General features: G+C 47.5%; 1 protein-coding gene across 2 annotated transcripts in view; it reads right to left on the bottom strand.

Moving 5' to 3' along the window:
- Window positions 1-21,071, bottom strand: part of TMEM63B (transmembrane protein 63B) — a 99,623-nt gene extending 78,552 nt beyond the window's left edge. For both annotated transcript variants that reach the window (XM_075925034.1, XM_075925037.1), the window contains exon 1: window positions 20,922-21,071. The gene's annotated coding sequence lies outside the window, so the exon portion shown is untranslated. The remainder of the gene's footprint in view (window positions 1-20,921) is intronic.
- Between the last annotated feature and the right edge of the window lie 29 nt (window positions 21,072-21,100).

The raw sequence follows: 21,100 nt of genomic DNA, 5'->3' as shown, positions 1-21,100 counted from the left end.
AGTCCCGACACAATATCCTCATAAGGAAACTAAGGAAATATGGTCTAGATGAAATTACTATAAGATGGGTCCAGAACTTGTTGAAAGGCCATACTCAAAAAGTAGTCACCAGTTTTTTGCTGTCAAACTGGGAAGATGTATCTAGGGGGTCCTGCAGATCTAGTCTGTGTCTGCACTACACAATATTTTCATTAATGAGTAGGAAAATAGACTGGAGAGCATGCATATAAAAGTTGTGTGCCACTCAGGAGGGGTTGCAAATACTTTGGAGGAGAAAATTACCTGACAAACTTGAGAACTGATTTGAGATCAATAAGATGAAATCCATTAAAGACAAATGCCAAGTACAATGCTTAGGGAAGGAAGAAATGACATGCAAAAAAATACAAAATAAGAAAAATGGTTTGGTGATAGTGCTGCTAAAGAAGATCTCAGGATTATAATGGATCATAAATTGAATACATGAGTCAATGCTGTAATGCAGTGGCAAAGACGGCTAATACTCTGGGCTGTGTTAACAGGAAGGTCACTTACAAGCCACAGGAGGCAATCGTTCAGCTTTACTCTACTCTGATGAGGCTTTCGCTGAAATAGCGTGTCCAGTTTTGGTGCCACCCTTCAAGACAGAGGAGGACAAACTGGAGGGAGTCCAGGGAAAGCAACAAAAATGACAAAAGGTTTAGAAAACTTGATCTATGTCTTGAGAAAAGACATTGGAGGAGAGACCTAAGAACAATCTTCAAATAAGGGCTTGCGTAAAGAGGACAGTGATCAACTGTCCTCCTTGTCCACTGACAGAAGAACAAGAAGCAATGGGTTTTACTCTGCAGCAAGGGGGCCTGTAGGCTAGATATTAGGTGAAGATTTTTAAGCAAAAAGATAATTAAGCATGGAATAGTTTACCAGGGGAGGTTGCAGAAGCTCCACCCTTGGAAGTTTTTAAAAACAGGTTAGCAAACAGCCATCAGGAATGATCTAGGCAGATTAGGGCTAGTTGATCTTGCCTCAGCATGCGATAAGGGAGAGGGGTGTCTGTGTGGACTAAATCAGGGGGTCACAACATAGGCAATGCATGTAGGAAGCACAAGGGGTTACATCCCTCAAACACCATAGGCAGGAAGGGCAAGAGTCAATGGCCCAGCCACCAACCGGTGCGGGGGGACCAGCTGCAGGGGCAGAAAAGGGGGTCTGGTGCCTGTAGCAGGGGTCTTCCCCCTCCTGCACTCACCAGCAGTTGTGGAACAAGTGGAACAACCGACCCAGCTCGCTGTGCTGCTTCAGCCATGTCATTTGGGGAAGGGGCGGGACAGCCCTGCACTCACCAGTGGGAAGTGGAGAGATGTGGCCGGGGAGCAGAGCAAGTTGGGGCTGCATTGCTCCATTCACCTCACTGCTGCCTGTGAGTGCGGGGGAAGTGGGGGGAGAGCGGGAAGACCCCTCCTGTCAGTGCTAGCTCCCGGCCCCACTTATCCCCTGGGTCACATTGCTTTTGGGGAGGGGGAAAAGAGGTGGGGAAGGAGTAGAGCAAGCATGGGAAAGCGGGGAGCAGTGAGACCTGGGACATAGGGGGGGTTGTCCTGGCCCTTCCCCGGGCTGCGGGGGAGGGGGGAAGTGTCACATGGCTAGTGGCCTCCTCTGTTTTTCAACCTTTTTCTTTCTGAGGCCCCTCCCAACATGCTATAAAAAGTCCATGGCCCGCCTGGGTTTCTACATATAAAAGCTAGGGTCAATGTTAAAGGGGTAGCAAGCAAGGCAATAGCCTGAGGCCCTTGCCAAACTGGTCTCTTTGAATCAAGTTGCTCAAGCTTTGCCTAAGGTGGGACTTCAGCTCTTTGCCCTGGGCCCAACAATCTCATGCTGGCCATGCTTGGAGGACCCCTGGAAACCTGCTCGTGGCCCCCCACTCAAGGTTCAGAACCACTGGACTAAATGATCTCTCCAGGTCTCTTCCTATTCTTCTATCTTCTGATTTGCAAAGCTGCCTCAAGGACACTCCTGCTTTATCCGGACAGCAGCATAGGATTAGCTTGTTATTACCATGCTTCAGAGTGAGCCACACTGCTCTTTCACAGGACACTCCCTTTGAACAAACTCACTCAGCCCCTGATAAAACTCACTCAGCCCCTGATAATTACCTCACAAACCTGCTGAAATACCAAGCTTCCAAAAAGGACACAGGAATGGTCTTGGCAGTCTCTGCCCAGGAGTCAAAATTCCATTCCCACTAAAATCGTACACTCACGATTCAAAGAGAAAGCAGGTATAATTATCCACTGGGTGAGGGGAGGGAGGGAGTTTCAGAAGAACAAGCAAGCACAAAACTCCTATTTCAAAAGAGGAGTAAGGAGCCTAACTGGATTTTCCACTCCAGTGCATCTAATGAAGTGGGTCCTTGCCCACCAAAGCTTGTGCCCAAATAAACCTGTTAGCCTTTAAGGTGCCACAGGATTCCCCATTGTAACTGGACTTCATAAATCCCCTTCCCTTCCCATGCTACAGCACACCATGAGCAATAGGCAGCATGGATTTTATCAAGGATACATCTTGCCAAACAAACTGGATCATGTTTTATTTTGAATAGTATTAAAGCACTAGTGGCCAAAGGGAAAGTTGCATGTGCGACATGGCTGGAACTTAATACAGCATTTGCAGCAGTGTTTCCACAGATTTCACTCTCAATATTGATTCAAACAGGCTGGAGTAGGAACTCTGTCCCATACACTGGAAACTGGCTTAAGGATCCTAAAGAAAGGGAGCTATAAATGACAAGCTACTGAACTCAAGGTTGCTATCTAGTGGGAATTGCAGGGACCAGGTTTACCTTTGGTTTCATCTGACTTCATTAGCCAGCTAGAAGCCTGGCGTGCTGTGTGTGTTGGGCAGGTGGGACGTGCGGTACTGATGACAGCTCTCAAGAATGAAGGCATGCAGATGTTGTGGAGATGGGCACACTATACCGATCTAGAGATGGACTGTGGGATGGTAGGGCTGCATACATAGAGGTATGGAGAAGAGGGATGTGTAAAGAGGTTGCACTATATTAGGTGTGGATAGTGAGCATTTACTTTTTCCTCCATGGTGACATGTCCTCAGCGAGGTGTGACCATTGAACAATGATTCCAGATGGACAGTGGTGCTACCTGAATTGAAGGAACCACCAGGTCTGCACCTCCCATCTGATGACTCAGCAGACAAGGGAATTTGGCCAAGATGGAAGCAGACAGTGAGGCAGTAGCCTCAACTTAGCCCCCCCGAGCTGTTTGGGATATGGAAAGGAAAGTAACTCAGTCCTCGATCCTGGGCATGTGTGTCTCACAATCTTACCCACCTTTCACTCAGGGACACGTGTTACTCACATGCCAGTAAGTGGGTCTTAAGACTTGTCAACATATTTCACCTAAGGTATGAATTTGCACCTCTGTCGTTAAAGCAATGCAATACCCAGTGTGGACAGACTCAGTTTAAGATTTTTTTTTTGGACTAAACTAATTCAAAATAAACCACTCAATCTGAAATAAGAATCTCCACATAGGGGATTGCACTGTCTTAACTAAACCATTGCAAGTCTGTGTAGCCAGGACTATAGTGTTCGGGAGTCCAAAAGATCCTTAACAAGTATAATTTACGCACAGAGGAGTCTGAGTCAGGAACTACCAAAAGATCTCTATTTAATTAGCCAGTTCAGGCTCAACAGCACAGGACTCGTGTTGTAAAGCAGGCTTTTTCTGACCATGGCCTTCGCGTATCGCCCATCCTGCCACACAAGGCCCCTCTCAGAAAACCCAGACCGTGAGATACTCAGAGGGGCATGGGAAGCACAATGCAGCTTTCTGTGAACGGAATTTAACCATACAGGCATCCTGGGACTTACAGGCTCTGAAAAATAGGGAGGTAGGCATAGGGAGATAAGATGCAACTGCCATGCACACTGACTATGCCCGCACCCGGCACTGTCCACGGGGCCATCAGGCGGGCATCATGAATAATCCTATAGGGCAATATTGCACATTACTTCATTACCGGCCTATCAGGCCCGGCCAGGGAACAGACCCTAATAAGGTACCGGATATTAGGTTATGTTATAAAAGACTCTCAACTCCTTTGTTTGACGGAGGTTCTGAGTGTTGAGGGCACGTGTCTTTTTTGTCCGGCTGAAGGATTGATCACCCTGCAGCTGCCTCCCCACCCTTCGAGTCAAAGATAGGGGTGTGCGAGTTCTGAGCATGCTCCGAGTTCTAGTGTGTCTTTATGCTGTTATCATTGCTGGATTTGTTAAGTATTGCTTAAATATATGAGTTATTGGTTTAGTTAACACTTGAATCGTGTTAATTTCACTGTGTAATTCTGTAAAGTGTAACTGAGTTCTATTAACCACACTGTGTAAATTGTATAATCTTGTGTTGTATAGTGGTGTTGTATATAGGCTAAGTATAAGTGTTAGAAATAGTAACCCAGGAGTTGTTAAGTTGTAGAGGTAGATTAATAACTAACCACCAGCTACCTAAAATAACTATAGAGGGGCTGGCTGTGGATGAAGTTTTTATTATCATTATATTGGCTTTGTTTTTGTATTTTTTGCTTGCATGCTGCGCTGCCTTAAGAGAATTAGAAACAGTGATTTCGTATAGTTGAATTGTAATCAAATAAGTTTGTAATTCGTTAAGTATAGCTAAGTTTAGGTTTTTCCACCCTGTATAAGCATTAGGCAATTGCCTGTTTTTTTTAAATCATTTGAAAGTTATTTGGTTTTAATAAAAGAATCATTCCATTTAATAAAAAATCATATGTTTCACCATCATCCAGTAGTTTCACTGGGTAGTCGGCTTTAACCCTTGAGGCTCCCACCACATCACCGAACCAAGGTAACAACTCTCTCCTCTGTTGGCACTGGAGTTTTCAAACTTCACCCAATCTAGAGCAGCAACAGCAGCTTGACAGGAGAGTAAAGGTGGCACCAAGTGGAACAAATTGAAGCTTCCTTCTTTCTCACTACAGATGTTGGTCAGCAGAGACTACAGAACACAGCAAGCAATGCTCTCTCTCCATCCAAGCAGCCAGGCCACATTGCATGCTAGGACACATAGTTTTCCGAGATCACATCTTAGACAGGTAACCATGCTATCCCTTGCTATCACAGCTGAGCTGCTTTGTTCAGCACCAGCTAGAGCTGTGGCTGGTGAAAAGTCTGTAGGCTCCAATAGGGATGTGAATGACTAGTTGACTATTCGATAGGCTAGTCGACTAGTCACTTCCACCCCTCCCCCCACCTTGCTGTCTCTATCAGAAAGAGGCAGCAAGGTGGGGAAAGCGGAGGTAGTAATTCAAAGAGGCAGCGCCATGTGGAGCCCGGGGCCAGACCCTGGGCTCCATGCAGCACTGCCACTTTGAAATGCCACGTGCAACCCGGGGTCAGCAGGGGAATCCTCAGCTGACCCCAGGCTCCATGCGGTGCTGCCACTTTGAAATGTCGAATGGAGCCTGAGCTGACCCTGGGCTCCATGCAGCACTGCTGCTTTGAAACAGCGTGGGGAGCACAGGGCCAGCAGGGAACTGCTTGAATCCCCTGCTGGCCCCGTTCTGCCTGCAGCACTTTTGCTTCTGCAGCAACAGCCCTGGGGCTGCTGCTACACTTCAAGGGTGGAGTTGCCCTTATCGGCTAATCGAATAGTCAATGCAAATTAATTGATTAGCCAATTAATTGAAATTCTACATCCCTAGACTCCAAGCTCCTTCACCTTCCAGAGAGGGTCCCTGGAAAACCTCACCTCTCTGCCAACTCCTTACTGGGACAAGCAGGGGCTCACAGCCAGCAGACACAACACACAGAGAATCAGAGGAATCAAGGGGCGAAAGAAGAGGCTGAAAGGCAACCTACAGAGCACATCCAATATGGGAGCATGTGGGGCCAGGTGGGGAGGAGGGTTGTTCCAGGGAGAGATCAGATCACTAGCAGTGACACCAGACAGAAGTCACGCTACACAGACCACTTCCCTAGGAGGGGGAAGAGAGGAGAGGAGAATATGAAGAAGAGACTTGACTAAGATCTTTTTACTGAAGGATCATGGAGTAGCTGCCCTGATACCTGGAGCTTTCAGAAACAAACATTGGCTGCAGCTCTGCTCTGGTGCTGATGCAACACCCCTAGGGGAGCACTGAAATTCACAGAGCCCAAGAAAGTGCATCCCCTTCCCTTCAGAGGAGACACAGACATCTGCCCAGAACACACCTCTCAAATGGGGCTACTCTAAACTCATTCAAGCTGGCAAGGGAGGGGGGAGGAGCAAGGCAAGAGCAGGCCCTATGGGGGGAGCGGGGGGGTAGAGGAGCAGGGCCATTAGGCCCAGGCCTCAGGAGACAAAGGGGCCTCTAACTTCGACCTATGTCTTCCAATTCATTTCCATTTATTATACACCTTGCAACTATAATAGTGACAACAAAAGACGATCCATATACCTGCAAAAAATTGATTTAAATCATTGTGGGTCCTCGGGCCTTCGCCAATTTTTCAGTCACATCTGAGTTTTCATCTGTATGACAAGGAACTGGAGGAGCTTCTGTGATTAGTGATTCTACCTTCTGAAATGCTGTTTACAGTCTCTGGATAGTTTAGAGGTTTTGAAAGTCGTAATTAATTCTGTTACTGTAAAGTGATTTTGCTTGGTCTGAGGGTGAGTTTAAACTTTAAATTAGATGTTTATCTCTGCATAGGAGATTTCCATGTTCCTGTTTTTTCTTGAACATAAGAACATAAGAATGGCCGTACTGGGTCAGACCAAAGGTCCATCTAGCCCAGTATCCTGTCTGCCAACAGTGGCCAACACCAGGGGTGTGTCTAGACTATATGCCTCCTTCGACGGAGGCATGTAGATTAGCCAGATCGGAAGAGGGAAATGAAGCCGCGATTAAAATAATCGCGGCTTCATTTAAATTTAAATGGCTGCCCCGATCTGCCGATCAGCTGTTTGTCGGCAGATCGGGGGAGTCTGGACGCGATGCCCCGACAAAGAAGCCTTTCTTCATCGACACAGGTAAGCCTCGTGAAACCAGGCTTACCTGTGTCGATGAAGAAAGGCTTCTTTGTCGGGGCATCGCGTCCAGACTCCCCCGATCTGCCGACAAACAGCTGATCGGCAGATCGGGGCAGCCATTTAAATTTAAATGAAGCCGCGATTATTTTAATCGCGGCTTCATTTCCCTCTTCCGATCTGGCTAATCTACATGCCTCCGTCGAAGGAGGCATGTAGTCTAGACACACCCCAGGTGCCCCAGAGAGGGTGGACAGAAGACAATGATCAAGCAATTTGTCTCCTGCCATCCCTCTCCAGCCTCTGACAAACAGAGGCCAAGGACACCATTGTATCCCCTGGCTAATAGCCTTTTATGGACCTAACCTCCATGAAATTATCTAGCTTCTCTTTAAACTCTGTTATAGTCCTAGCCTTCACAGCCTCCTCTGGCAAGGAGTTCCACAGGGTGACTACACGCTGTGTGAAGAAGAACTTTCTTTTATTCGTTTTAAATCTGCTCCCCATTAATTTCATTTGGTGTCCTCTAGTTCTTCTATTTAGGGAACTAATAAATAACTTTTCTTTATCGGCCCTCTCCACACCACTCATGATTTTATAGACCTCTATCATATCCCCCCTCAGTCTCCTCTTTTCTAAACTGAAAAGACCCAGTCTCGTTAACCTCTCCTCATATAGGACCCGTTCCAAACCCCTAATCATTTTAGTTACCCTTTTCTGAACCCTTTCCAAGGCCAAAATATCTTTTTTGAGGTGAGGAGCCCACATCTGTACACAGTATTCAAGATGTGGGCGTGCCATAGTTTTATACAGGGGCAGTAAGTTATTCTGGGCCCTATTTTCTATCCCTTTCCTAATAATTCCTAGCATCCTATTTGCCTTTTTGACCGCCGCTGCACACTGCGTGGAAGTTTTCAGAGAACTGTCCACGATAACTCCAAGATCTCTTTCCTGATTTGTCATAGCCAAATTAGCCCCCATCATACTGTACGTATAGTTGGGGTTATTTCTCCCGATGTGCATTACTTTACACTTATCCACATTAAATTTCATTTGCCATTTTGTTGCCCAGTCACTCAGTTTGGTGAGATCTTCTTGGAGTCCCTCACAGTCTGCTTCTGTCTTGACTATCCTAAACAGTTTTGTATCATCTGCAAACTTTACTATCTCACTGCTTACCCCTTTCTCCAGATCATTCATGAATAAGTTGAAAAGGATTGGTCCCAGGACTGACCCTTGGGGGACACCACTAGTTACCCCTCTCCAATCTGAAAATTTACCATTTATTCCTACCCTTTGTTTCCTGTCTTTTAACCAGTTCTCAATCCAAGAAAGGACCTTCCCTCTTATCCCATGGCCATGTAATTTACACAAGAGCCTTTGGTGAGGGACCTTGTGAAAGGCTTTCTGAAAATCCAAGTATACTGTATCTACTGGATCCCCCTTGTCTGCATGTTTGTTAACCCCTTCAAAGAACTCTAACAGATTAGTAAGACAGGATTTCCCTTTACAGAAGCCATGTTGACTTTTGTCCAACAAATTATGTTCTTCTACATGCTTCACAATTTTATTCTTTACTATTGTTTCTACTAATTTGCCCGGTACTGAAGTTAGACTTACCGGTCTGTAATTGCCAGGATCGCCTCTAGAGCCCTTTTTAAATATTGGTGTCACGTTGGCTACCTTCCAGTCATTAGGTACGGAAGCCGATTTAAAGGATAGGTTACAAACCACAGATAATAGCTCAGCAATTTCCCATTTGAGTTCTTTTAGAACCCTTGGATGAATGCCATCCGGTCCCGGAGATTTGTTAACATTAAGTTTTTCTATTTGTTCCAAAACCTCCTCTAATGACACTTCAATCCAGGACAGTTCCTCAGATTCATCACCCACAAAGGACGGTGCAGATTCAGGAATCTCCCCAACGTCCTCAGCCGTGAAGACTGAAGCAAAGAAATCATTTAGTTTCTCCGCAATGGCTTTATCCTCCTTGATTGCTCCTTTTACAGGTTTTTTAGCAGGCTTCCTGCTTCTAATGTACTTAAAAAACATTTTATTTCTTTTTGAGTTTTTGGCTAGCTGTTCCTCAAAATCTTTTTTTGCTTTTCTTATTACATTTTTACACTTGATTTGACAGTGTTTATGTTCTCTTCTATTTATCTCACTAGGATTGGACTTCCACTTCTTAAAAGATACCTTTTTGTCCCTCGCTGCTTCTTTTACATGGTGGTTAAGCCACGGTGACACTGTTTTAGGTCTCTTGCTATGTTTTTTAATTTGGGGTATACGTTTAAGTTGGGCCTCTATTATGGTGTCTTTAAAAAGTTTCCATGCAGCTTTCAGGGATTTGGTTCTAGTCTCTGTGCCTTTTAATTTCTGTTTAACTAACCTCCTCATTTTTGTGTAATTCCCCCTTTTTAAATTAAATGCCAGGGTGCTGGACTGCTGAGGTGTTCTTTCCACCACAGGAATGTTGAATGTTATTATATTATGGTCACTATTCCTAAGCGGTCCTGTAACGGTTATATCCTGGACCTGATCCTGCACTCCACTCAGGACTCAATCGAGAATTGCCTCTCCCCTTGTGGGTTCCTGCACCAGCTGCTCCAAGAAGCAGTCATTTAAGCCATTGAGAAATTTTATCTCCGCTTCTCTTCCTGAGGTGACATGTATCCAGTCAATATAGGGGTAATTAAAATCCCCCATTATTATAGAGTTCTCTATTTTGGTAGCCTCTCTAATCTCCCTCAGCATTTCAATGTCAGTGTCGCTGTCCTGGTCAGGTGGTCGGTAATATATCCCTACTGCTAATTTCTTATTATTGGAGCATGGAATTACTATCCATAGCGATTCTATGGAACATGTTGATTCACTTAATATTTTTATTTCGTTTGATTCTACATTATCTTTCACATACAGTGCCACTCTGCCACCCACCCAGCCTGCTCTATCCTTTCTATATATTTTATATCCCAGTATGATTGTGTCCCACAGATCTTCCTCATTCCACCAGGTTTCAGTGATGCCTATTATGTCAATCTCCTCATTTAATACGTGGTACTCTAGTTCACCCATTTTATTAGTCAGACTCCTAGCATTTGTGTACAAGCACTTTAAAAATTTGCCACTGCTTATTTGTCTGCCCTTCCCTGATGCATTGGATTCCTTTGTATGCGGTTGTTTGTCTGCCCTGGCCCATGGTTCGCCCTCTCCCCTCTTTCTGACTACAGCTTAGAGAATCTCTATCAATGGATTCTCCTCTAAGAGAAGTCTCCCTCCGATTTACGTGCATCTCCGCACCAATCGGCTTTCCCCCATCTCTTAGTTTAAAAACTGCTCTACGGCCTTTTTAATGTTTAGTGTCAGCAGTCTGGTTCCACCCTGGTTTAGGTGGAGCCCATCCTTCCTGTATAGGCTCCCCCTCTCCCAAAAGTGTCCCCAGTTCCTAATAAATCTAAACCCCTCTTCCCTACACCATTGTCTCATCCACGCATTGAGACTCTGAAGCTCCGCCTGCCTACCTGGCCCTGCGCGTGGAACCGGAAGCATTTCCGAAAATGCCACCATAGAGGTCCTGGATTTCAGTCTCTTTCCTAGCAGCCTAAATTTGGCCTCCAGAACATCTCTCCTACCCTTCCCTACGTCATTGGTACCTACATGTACCACGACCACCGGCTCCTCCCCAGCACTACACATAAGTCTATCTAGATGCCTCAAGAGATCCACAACCTTCGCACCAGGCAGGCAAGTGACCATACGGTTCTCCCGGTCATCGCAAACCCAACTATCTATGTTTCTAATGATCGAATCACCCACTACTAACACCTGCCTCTTCCTAACTGGCATTCCCTCCCCCTCAGAGGTATCCTCAGTGCGAGAGGATACCGCAACATCCTCTGGGAGGAGGGTCCCAACTACGGGATGGTTTCCCTCTGCTCCCATTGAATGCTCTGTTCCCTTGAGACTTTTATCCTCCTTAAGAGCACTAGGGCTCTCAGCCTGGAGGTGGGACTGTACTACAGTGTCCCGGAAAGTCTCATCAACATAGCTCTCTACCTCCCTTAGCTCCTCCAGTTCAGCCACCCTGGCCTCCAAAGCCCAAACTCGGTCTCTGAGGGTCAGGAGCTCCTTGCAACGGGTGCACACATACGCCACCCGCCCACAAGGAGTAACGGTAGTTCGGAATAGGAAGCCTAATCCGAACTACCTATTTCATGCCGCGTGTAGCCGTGGGCACGGAGTCCAAACTAGCGGACATTTAAAAATGGCAGCGCCCGGCAATATGCAAATGAAGCCCGGGAAATTCAAATCCCGGGCTTCATTTGCAACTCCGGTTGCCTACATTAACCACCCTAGTTCGAACTAGGGTGGTAGTGTAGACATACCCAGAGAGGGCCTGGGCAGGAGCATCTCTGTCTTTGAGGAAGGGAAGGATAAAACTTCAAGAGCCACCTTCTAGGTTTGTGGGAGGCTGGATGATGGGCAGCATGTGAAGATGATGTAACAGAGAGGAACAAACATGATCCATTACGGGTTGGAGAACAAACATTCTGCCCCTTACACTGTGCATCATGGGCTCCCTGCTGCTAATTTGCATTGAAATTAGTAGCTGATGCCCAGACTAACTTAGGAACAAGAGCATGGAGAAAGAGGGTACTGCTCATTACAGGCTTGGGGGCACAGAGGATTGCCATATCACACTCCGAGCACTCTCTCTGGACCAGATATTGCTCTGGCTCCGTAAGTGCCTCACCCTCCGCTGCATGTGTTTCACTTCCCCAGACTTCGGTATGAAGAGACCCTTCTTCCTAGGAGCGGTGCCAGGCCTGTCATGGGGATGGGCTGCCAGGGTCAGGGCGGAAGGCTTTGTGGCATCACATAAGATTTAGTCTCATTGAAACCCCAGTATCCCTGGCCTACACTTCCAGATTTCAGTCTTGAAAAAAAAGCAGTGAATTAGCATTTGCACCCCGCATCCTGATGGGTTCAGACAGAGACGTTCCTTTCCTAATGTAACAAGTGCAGAGCTGTTCCTGCAGGCTGAGGGGCCGAGGAATCTGAAAGGGAGATGGTCTGTACTGGGAAGCAGGCAGGCGGAGCTATTCCCAGCGTGTGCTGATCCCTCCATCCATCCCGGCTGCAGTCAGGGTTGTGCAAGAGGAGCCACTACATGAGGAGCCATCAAAAATTTTAGAAGCAGCAGCACCAAGACCAAGAAGTCCAGCAAGGAGTTGGGAGGAGTAAGGGAAGTACTCCAAGGGGCACAGGGCTCTCACCTCCTCCTCCCAAGAAATCTGGGCTGAAAATCTAGCTCAGGTAACACATTAAAATGAGTTGGACCATCTTAGTCTAGCTTGCACTGGGCATTACTATAATTTAGCTTTGAAATAGCAGATTTTAACTGGGGAGCCCAGGGTTGGACTAGTGAGGGGGCTGCAGGGCAGGATTCAGTGGCTTCAGTAGAGCTATCTGCTTAAACTCAGCAAGCTATTTGCTTGACTCTAAATCCCATTGGGGGGAGACGGGCGGATATTTCTATCCTGTTTCTCAGTAAAGCTCTGTGCACCCCATTTGCACTTCTGGTCCCACTCGCCGTGCTGGGGAGTTACAGGTCCCATTTCCGCAACATCCAGGCCTGAAAGGGAAAGCTTTTCTTCAAGACAGACGATCAACCAGTCCAGTTCCTTGAGGGTACGTCTACGCTTGATTCCTCCTTTGAGGGAGGAATGCCAATGTAGACATCCGAAATTGCAGATGAAGCGGGGATTTAAATATCCCACATTTCATTTGCATAATCATAGACTGCCGCTTTTCCGCAATAGCGCTATTTCGGGACATCAAACTCAGTCCCTGTGGAGTTATTTCAAGAGAAAACCCTTCCCTCGAAATAACCCTTACTCCTCAAAAAATGAGGTTTAAGGGTTATTTTGAGGGAAGGGTTTTCTCTCGAAATAACCTCGCGGGGACCGAGTTTGATGTCCCAAAATAGCGCTATTGCGGAAAAGCGGCAGTCTGCAATTATGCAAATGAAGCGTGGGATATTTAAATCCCCGCTTCATTTGCAATTTCGGATGTCTACATTGGCATTCCTCCCTCAAAGGAGGAATCAAGCGTAGACATACCCTGAGTTGCAGTAGCTGCAGTGTCTCAGATTAGCTATGAATGGACTGGGGGTAGTTGGGCCCCTTCAGCCATTGCACTGAGATACATTCCCTGCTAGCCCACTCACAAGACTTTCAGATACAGGACAAAGCAGGAAATCCAGCTCTGCACTGACCAGGCCTGCTCAGATTCATGTGACATCTCCGAAATTTAAGGGCAATGGCAGCATTAAGAATTCCAATCTCTCCTTCCTCCCCACTCCCCAGGGCCTCCAAGTGCATTATGCATGGTTTGGGACTTTGCAGAGCCTGTTGGAGGGGTAGAAATCCTTTCCTTTCACTTCCAGCTTTTGACAGACTTTCTGTTTCCTTCCTGTGGTCAGCAAGTCATATGGAAAATTCAGAGGAGAAAATATGCATCAAGAATTGGATCCTGTGTGTGCTTTTGCTCTCTTTTCCTGGGCCATGCCTGCCAGCAGATCACTGCACTGGGCAGATGGCAAGGAGCCCTCCTGCATGGCACATGTTGGGAACATCAGCTTCCAACCTCCTTCTCGGCATCCCCAGAGATTCCAGCTGCCATATGCTCGAACAACTTCCTTTGAGCAACCTCACAGAATCCTAGATGGGAAACTGGCCAAAGATTTTCCATCATTTAGTCCCCCATTCCTGGTCATAGTTGCCAGTTCGCTAGAGAAGCTAACATTTGAGTTTGCTTCATTAGCAAAGCTCCTTGGGGCAGACAATGCCTGGATTTGTATGCACCAAGCAGTCCTGAGCAAACTAGTGGTAACAAGGAAATAAACCATCCTTCACAAAATGGGCTTGGCGGCTCACCAGTTGATTACAGGGTCTCCTTGTGAGTGTGGAGCCAAGCAAGATAGTTTGGGTCAGCAGGGCGATGCAAGCCTGGGCTCTTTGCTCTCCCGACAGCCCAGGGTTCCAGGGCTGTATTTGCTGGCTTGTTACCATAGGGACAGAGATGCAGGCTGGCCTGGTTGGCACCCATTTTAAAATAAAACCTCCAAGCTCTTGGGCTGACACAAGAACAAGGTTACACGTGCCTAGGGGGGAACACTGGGCAGATTCTGGCCTCTAGCCAGCCTGTTGATTGATTATTTGTTTAATGTCATGTTGCACGAGGCACTTCACACACAGGAATATGCAAGGCCTTGAAGGGCTAGCAATCAGAGGACACAGCTTCCAGATGAGATGGGGGAAGGGCTGCACCAGGATCCCAGAGAGTGACCCTTCCTGCTTAACTTTCCATTTTCTCCCATCTGTGTTGTTCCTGTGTTCTAGAAGACAGTTCTACAGCAGATAGCTGTTGACAGGACATTTATTACCACAGATGCCAACCAGGGTATTATGTTGCTTTAAAAAAAAAAAAAAAAAAAAAAAAGGGGGCAGATTTACCCCAAAGTCCAGTAAGCCAGGGTGGAGGAGGGGAGGCAACAGATTCCAGAGCTCACAGATCCTTTCATATGCAAACTGGCTTTTAGAGCCACAATCAATGCTCTCTTGCAATTATCTCAGTGCAGGGAGAAAGGACTTCCAGAGGCTGGGAACTGAACAGGGCTTGGCAACTGAACAGGAGCCCCAGGGCTAGAGGTGCCTCCCACAGAGACTAATGATATCCACAGGGGTCACAGGGCTCAGATTGTGGGGCTGTAATGCTGAAATTTAGATGTTTGAGCTCAGGCTGGAGGCCAGGTTCTGGGATTCTTCCCACTTTCAGGGTCCCAGAGCCTCAATGTCTGCACTGCCATTCTGTAGCCCTGGAGCTCCAGTCAGCTGACCAGTACCAACTACAGGTGTTAATTTCGTTGCAATGTAGACATATTGTATAGGTCCCAGCATGCAATGTGCCATCTGGGCTGCCTGGATGAAGACAGAGCACTGTATGCTGGGATATGCACTCTTCCCAGACTATCTCACAGTATTAAAGGAGAAGGTAGCAATTCCATGAGGCTACCTGCAGCCTGAGGCACCTCAGCCTGGTTCCATTATTAGCACGGGACAAAACATTCCAACAGTGTGGCTGACTATTAGGGCTTCCTCACAAATCAGGAACATGTTGCCCTCAGTTTACATGAAGGCTCAGAGCCCAACTTAAAAACAACATGATTTTTGTACCCAGTTCATGATTTGTACACGGTTGGGGTTGGCAAAATTGTGTCTTTGTCCAAGGGGAAGAGGTACCAGTATACAAGTCCTCCAGAGAGATTTCCTGGCTACACAGCTAACAGCCAAAATACTCAGAAAATCCTGTAGCCCCACTTCCTTCCAAGGTTACAAAGACACACAGAACGTTGTGTAATACAATCTACTCACCATCCCCCACTGGGGTCTCCCCGCTACCCTCTACAGTTGGTCATGTTCATGTAATTCCCACTAGTGCTACCTGGGTGGCTAAGGCAGAATTGGCTTCCTCCATCAGTGAAGAGAGAATATTCTTAAGGCAAAAAGGTTTCAGAGGAAAAGGCATTTTCTAGGTAAGACTCGAGCTAATTGCACTCATTAGAGGTAATATCCTTAATGCTTTGCTATTTCTGGTTTGCATGGAGTCCTCCTGGAGTTTCTTATTAGCTGAGTGATTGGCTTGCTTGCTGCACAGAGAGTTAGAGAAGGATCAAAAGCTATTAAAGCCCATCTAGCCTAGATGCCAGTCACAAGGTGAGGTTATCCCTGCAACGTATCCTCAAAGGTTTTCTCCAATCTTAGGGTGAAGCATCTGCAGAAGTAGTCAGTCAGGAGGGACCAGTAAAAATGCAAACCACTTGGTCACTAGGAGTAAGCCCTGGAAATGGACAGTCCTCCCAAAAAGTCAATGGCTTTACACATACACACGCCCAAAGATTAATTAAGGTGTGGAATAGACTGCTTCAACAACCAGAACAGGGGTACAGCATGTACTGTTCATCTAGATGGGTTGTTTCCTAGACACAGTCACACACATCAGCTTTTGGGCTTCAGGTCCACCTAATGAGCACCACACTAAGTTCCTCTTTCCCCCATACACCACTCAGGTGCATTCCTTACTACCTGCCCTCCATTCAGTTGGGAGCTCTTTAATCAGCAATAGTCTTTAGGCTGCCCACAGTCATAACCCAGACTCTCTGTGTGATGCCTACAAGTGGTCATTGCATCCCACAACTGCCGGGCCTTGAACCACTGGCTGTTGGACCGTGGTGGCTGTCAGAGCACAAGCCGGCTGTTCCCCGTGGTTCATTTCTGGCAGCTGTGGTGGCTCAGGTGGTGGCAGCAGGAGGAGTTTCCCTTCCTCCTCCCCATGCTGTGCTAGGAAAGGAGGGGGCACAAAGAAGGAGGGAGGTGCGCATACCACCAATGGCCGCTCCCCCTGCCCACGCGCCCACTTTTGCGAATGGCAGCAGGAGGAGGTGGAGCACGAGACGCCTCCCCAGGGCTCTGCTGCCCCCTCCCACCTGCCCATGCAGCCGCTTTTGCCAGTGGCAGCACTGAGGCGGAGCAGGCGCCTCCCCAGGGCTCCTCCTCTCCTCCCACCCACACAATCTTTTTTGCCAGCGGCAGCAGCAGAAGGCACCTGCCTCCCACCTCCCACCCTGTAATGGAGGCTGGCCAGGGCTCTGCGCTCCCTCCCCACCCATGGGGGTGCAAGATGCATTTGAGGAGGGAGGGGGTACAAAGGAGGAGGGCTGCTCTCCCTGCCCATGCAGCAGTAACAGCCATGCTCTCTAGAGGTGGCAGCTTCACTGTGGTGAGTGCAGGGGTGGGGGCAAAGGGGTGATGGGTGAGGGCATGGTAGGGTCATGGGACAAGAGGGTGTTGGCATGGGCTGTAGGGGTCAGAGATTTAAAGGTCAAAGGGCATGGGGCATAGGAGGGTGTTAGGCACTGGGGAGCAAGAGACGGGGTAGGGGCTTGGCGAACCAGTAACATTTTATGTGCACATTAGCATAGTGATTATTTGCATAACAAATATACAACTAAAATGTTACCAGTCTACCAAATGTTTGTGAATGGGTTTGCTGGTCCGCAGCATAAAAAAGTTCGGGGGCCACTGCCCCAGTAGACACACTTTTGGGTATGAGAAGGAACATGCAGGGACACACAGACCCACATTCCCCCAAACAGCCACAGCAGTGGGAATTCACTGTTTCATTTATTATATTACCTCATATTTATATTTAAACAATATGACAAGGGAAATATGTAGATTGTGTTATAAAGTATTTTCACAGCAAAATGACTATGTATTATTATTTTAACAACTACAGTTGGTTAACAACATAGGAAAAATATCCAGCTTGCTTAATAATTAAAATCACATAGTGTTTTAGTACCATGCTGCAAAGAGCTTCAGGAGACACATTAAAGAGCCACTTGTGGCTTGCGAGTCTCAGTCTGAGTATCACTGGTCTAGTGGTGGAGCCGGGGACTGAAGGACAGCAGAGTGAGTCCTGGCCCTGCCTCGCTGTACAACTGTGGGGAAGTCCTTTGGCATCTGTGTCTTAGTTTCCCCACCTGCAAGACAGGGATAATACTTAACTATCTTTGCAAAGTGCTTCAAGACTCTTGGAGACATTAGAAGCATTATTAGCCTTCCCCTAACTTCGACATATCTGCCTGATGCCCGCATTTTTTGCTTGCCCCCATCTGCTGTCACTCACCACAATGATGCACTGGAAGAGAGAAGCAATGTCTCCCAAGTGGCCAAGACCCACTCCATACACAAGGGCTACGTCTAGACTGGCCCCTTCTCTGGAAGAGGCATGCAAAGCAGGCAAGTCAGAATAGGGAAATCCGCGGGGGATTTAAATATCCCCCGTGGGATACTTGCAAGTAGGAATAAGAGATCCTCCGGAAAAGGGCTTTATTCCGGAGGATCGCGCCAGTCTAGACGCTCTTTTCCGGCTTTTCCCCAAGCCGGAAAAAAAGCGGTGGCCATGTTTATTTAAATCCCGCGGGGGATATTTAAATCCCCCATGGATTTCCCTATTCTGACTTGCCTGCTTTGCATGCCTCTTCCGGAGAAGGGGCCAGTCTAGACGTAGCCAAGCTGTATAGAGCAATATCAACATCTCACATTGCACTTGGAAGGGAAGAGGAAGCCAATGTCATCTTTGGAGAACTGGTGTAATGTCCTGTCGGGCTAATATAGCCACATTCTGTGTCAGATGATCCTTTCAAGGCCAGCCTCACACAGAGCATAGTATCCAGAAAATCAGAGGCCAGGATAAACAAACTAAGGAAATACAACCTAGTTGGAGCTACTATAAAGGTGGGTGCATAACCGGCTAGAAAAACCATTTGCAGAGAGTAGTTACACTATATGCTAAGTGTTATGACCATCGCTAATGTAATTTATCATTGAGATGTGGTTCTATGGTCAGCTATAGGCATCAGCTTTTCATCAGGAATATAGTTGTCTATGGTACATTTGTAGCTGCAGAAATATTGTAACATTCCACTGGTTACATTATATATATAAAATGTAACAATATATACACATTCTACCCTCACTATACATAGTCCTGAAAGTGTAATGGCATGGCATGCCAGCATGAGGGGCTTTGCATCTGGTCGTGGCTATAGAATGATGGCCTTAAATTGTATGTCCTTAAGGCCAGGATTATGCATATTAATTTTCTGTTTGAATGGAGGTTGAGAACTAGTGAATAATACTTACTTGACAGAAAGGATTGGTACCTAGACTTTATTGCCATCAGCATTTAAAAATATAACTCACACGGTATCCCCATTTATATAAGAGGCAATGTAAGCCAAAGTCCCAACACCTATTGTACATTTCAGGCTGTTCACAGAAGGGTGACTGTTGTTAAGAAGGGGCACTAACTTCAGAACCAATGCAATCAGTACCAAAACTACCAGCCAATCACATCCAACCAGCAAGAGACCCACAAGGCTCTTGGATGCTCATTCATGCCCCTCAGCTTTCCAGAAGGCCCTACCCATGTGAATTATGTTATACTCCCACATCAGACATGTCATTTAAAAAAATCTGAAGCTATTTCCCAATTTACAGTGTGACCAGAAGGGGCATGAGTGCCCCCCCTCCCATTTTTCTTACTGCTCACTAAAAATTCAGGCTTTTAATATTTTGTCTACAATAGTCAAAGAATAAATTCCATCCAGAATGACAAACCTGGACAAAGTTGGGGGTCAACTCCATGCCATTTAATAATATGGCAGGTATACAGTATTGAACATGGCTCAACATTAGTTAATTCATCCCTGGGGTGGAGGGTGGGGGACAGATCAGCATCATGAGATGACGATCCACATTAGCACACTCTGACTTGGAATAAAATTAGACAATATTGCGATCATTAAAGGAAGAATGGAGGAATTCCTAAGTCATAACAAACAGGAATGGCAGCAGCCCAGGATCACACCCCATCTCTCCTGGTTGCCTTCTTTGCTTTTAAGCCAACTTTGTTATTTATAGCAGAGCAGCAGGAGAAACACATCCTGGTAGAAAGTGAGGAGGAAGTGGAGGAGGTGGTAGTGGTGGTGAAGCACTAGTAAAAGGAGAGAAGAGGAAAGGATTGGGGAAAAGAAGTAAGCAAGTGAATAGCTGATGTCAGCATGCAGCAGATAAAAGGGTTTAGGAGGTGTAATCTAGTCTAAGGCAAAATAATTTCCTTATACCTTTGCTTGAGCTGACAAAAATAGCCCCCCTTCCTCCTCAAAACCAGACAGAAGAAAGCATCTCTGACAGAGACCCTAGCTGCCCCAGCTGGTTTTTTTTTTGTGTGTGGCTACATTCACATTGTCTCAGAGCCTTTTCAGTCCAGCCAGGCTCCATTAAAAGAAGAATCGGGCAGATTGACAGACAATGAGCTACTGAACAGAAGCAAGGGAGTCCTTTTGCTCCCAGGGGAAGGAGAGTGGATTCAAAGAGATTCCTTTAACTGAGGAGGAGGACGGTGGATTTTGCCTCCAGCGCCCTGGATCTTCCAAGGCCTCTCTCCCAGGAATACTGCTGCAGTTTGAAGGGCGACTGCAGAGTCATCTCCCAAGAAGAACGGCTCTGGAGTGGGACTGTGGAACAGAAGGAAGCAACTCCCCACAAATACACCTTCCGCCAGGGAAAGCGAGACTGCAGCACCGCGAACCCACATCACATCACGCTACCCCACCCCACCAAAAACGGAGAGCAACAAAGAAACACTCCTCTTGCCATCTTGCTTCACGTACACTCGGAGCCTGACAATGAACCCGGATCAGTCCTACCATCCAGCCTCAATAGCATGAAAATACGTGGCCTCCTTTGCCAATCGGCTTTGACATGGGGACGTGGGGGAGGGAAGGGGAAAGCTGCAAGCAGACAGAGCTGGATCGATTAAAATAAAAATCGCCACCGACACGGGGAACGAGTGTCGCCGGGGACACACCGATACGGCTGGCGTGCGTCTGCGGGCAGCCCGGGCTACTCTGAGACAGCCTCCTAGCCCGCTGCTGGGCTCCCGGCAGAGTCGAAAACCACCCGGGGGCATTTGCGGGAGCCACCTCCCTAGCGGTGGCTCACAGGGAGCCCCGAGCCACCCCGCTACCATTGTTTCAGAGGCAGGCTCAGCGCCACCCTCGGCTCTATGGAGAACCGATCTCGGAGCAGGGAAGGGGAGAGCAGTTCCCACGGGCGGCGAGAGGTGCACGCAGGAGTGAGACATTTCCAGGCTGCCTTGGAGACAGGTCCCTGGTGCTGCTGCAGAGGGAAGAGCGGCGGGGGAGGGGGCGGAGGAAGGGAAGGAATAAGCCATTGCAATGTCTGTGCCGGGCGGCTCTCTTACCCCAGGGTCAGACACGGACCGGCTCCCCTCTCCTTCTGCCGGGCTCCCGCTGGCCCCTCCGAAGCAGGGAGGGCGGCACCGCACCCACCCACAAGAGGCACCCCGGCCCCTCACCAGCCAAGTCTCCCGCGCCAGCCACTGGCTAGCTCAGCTGGCAGAACTGGTAGGCGGAGAGAGGG

This window comes from Pelodiscus sinensis, chromosome 3 (assembly GCF_049634645.1).
Source record: "Pelodiscus sinensis isolate JC-2024 chromosome 3, ASM4963464v1, whole genome shotgun sequence".
Taxonomy (NCBI): Eukaryota; Metazoa; Chordata; order Testudines; family Trionychidae; genus Pelodiscus; species Pelodiscus sinensis.
The sequence above is the reverse complement of the archived record's forward strand: the minus strand, read 5'-3'. Positions and strand labels throughout refer to the sequence as shown.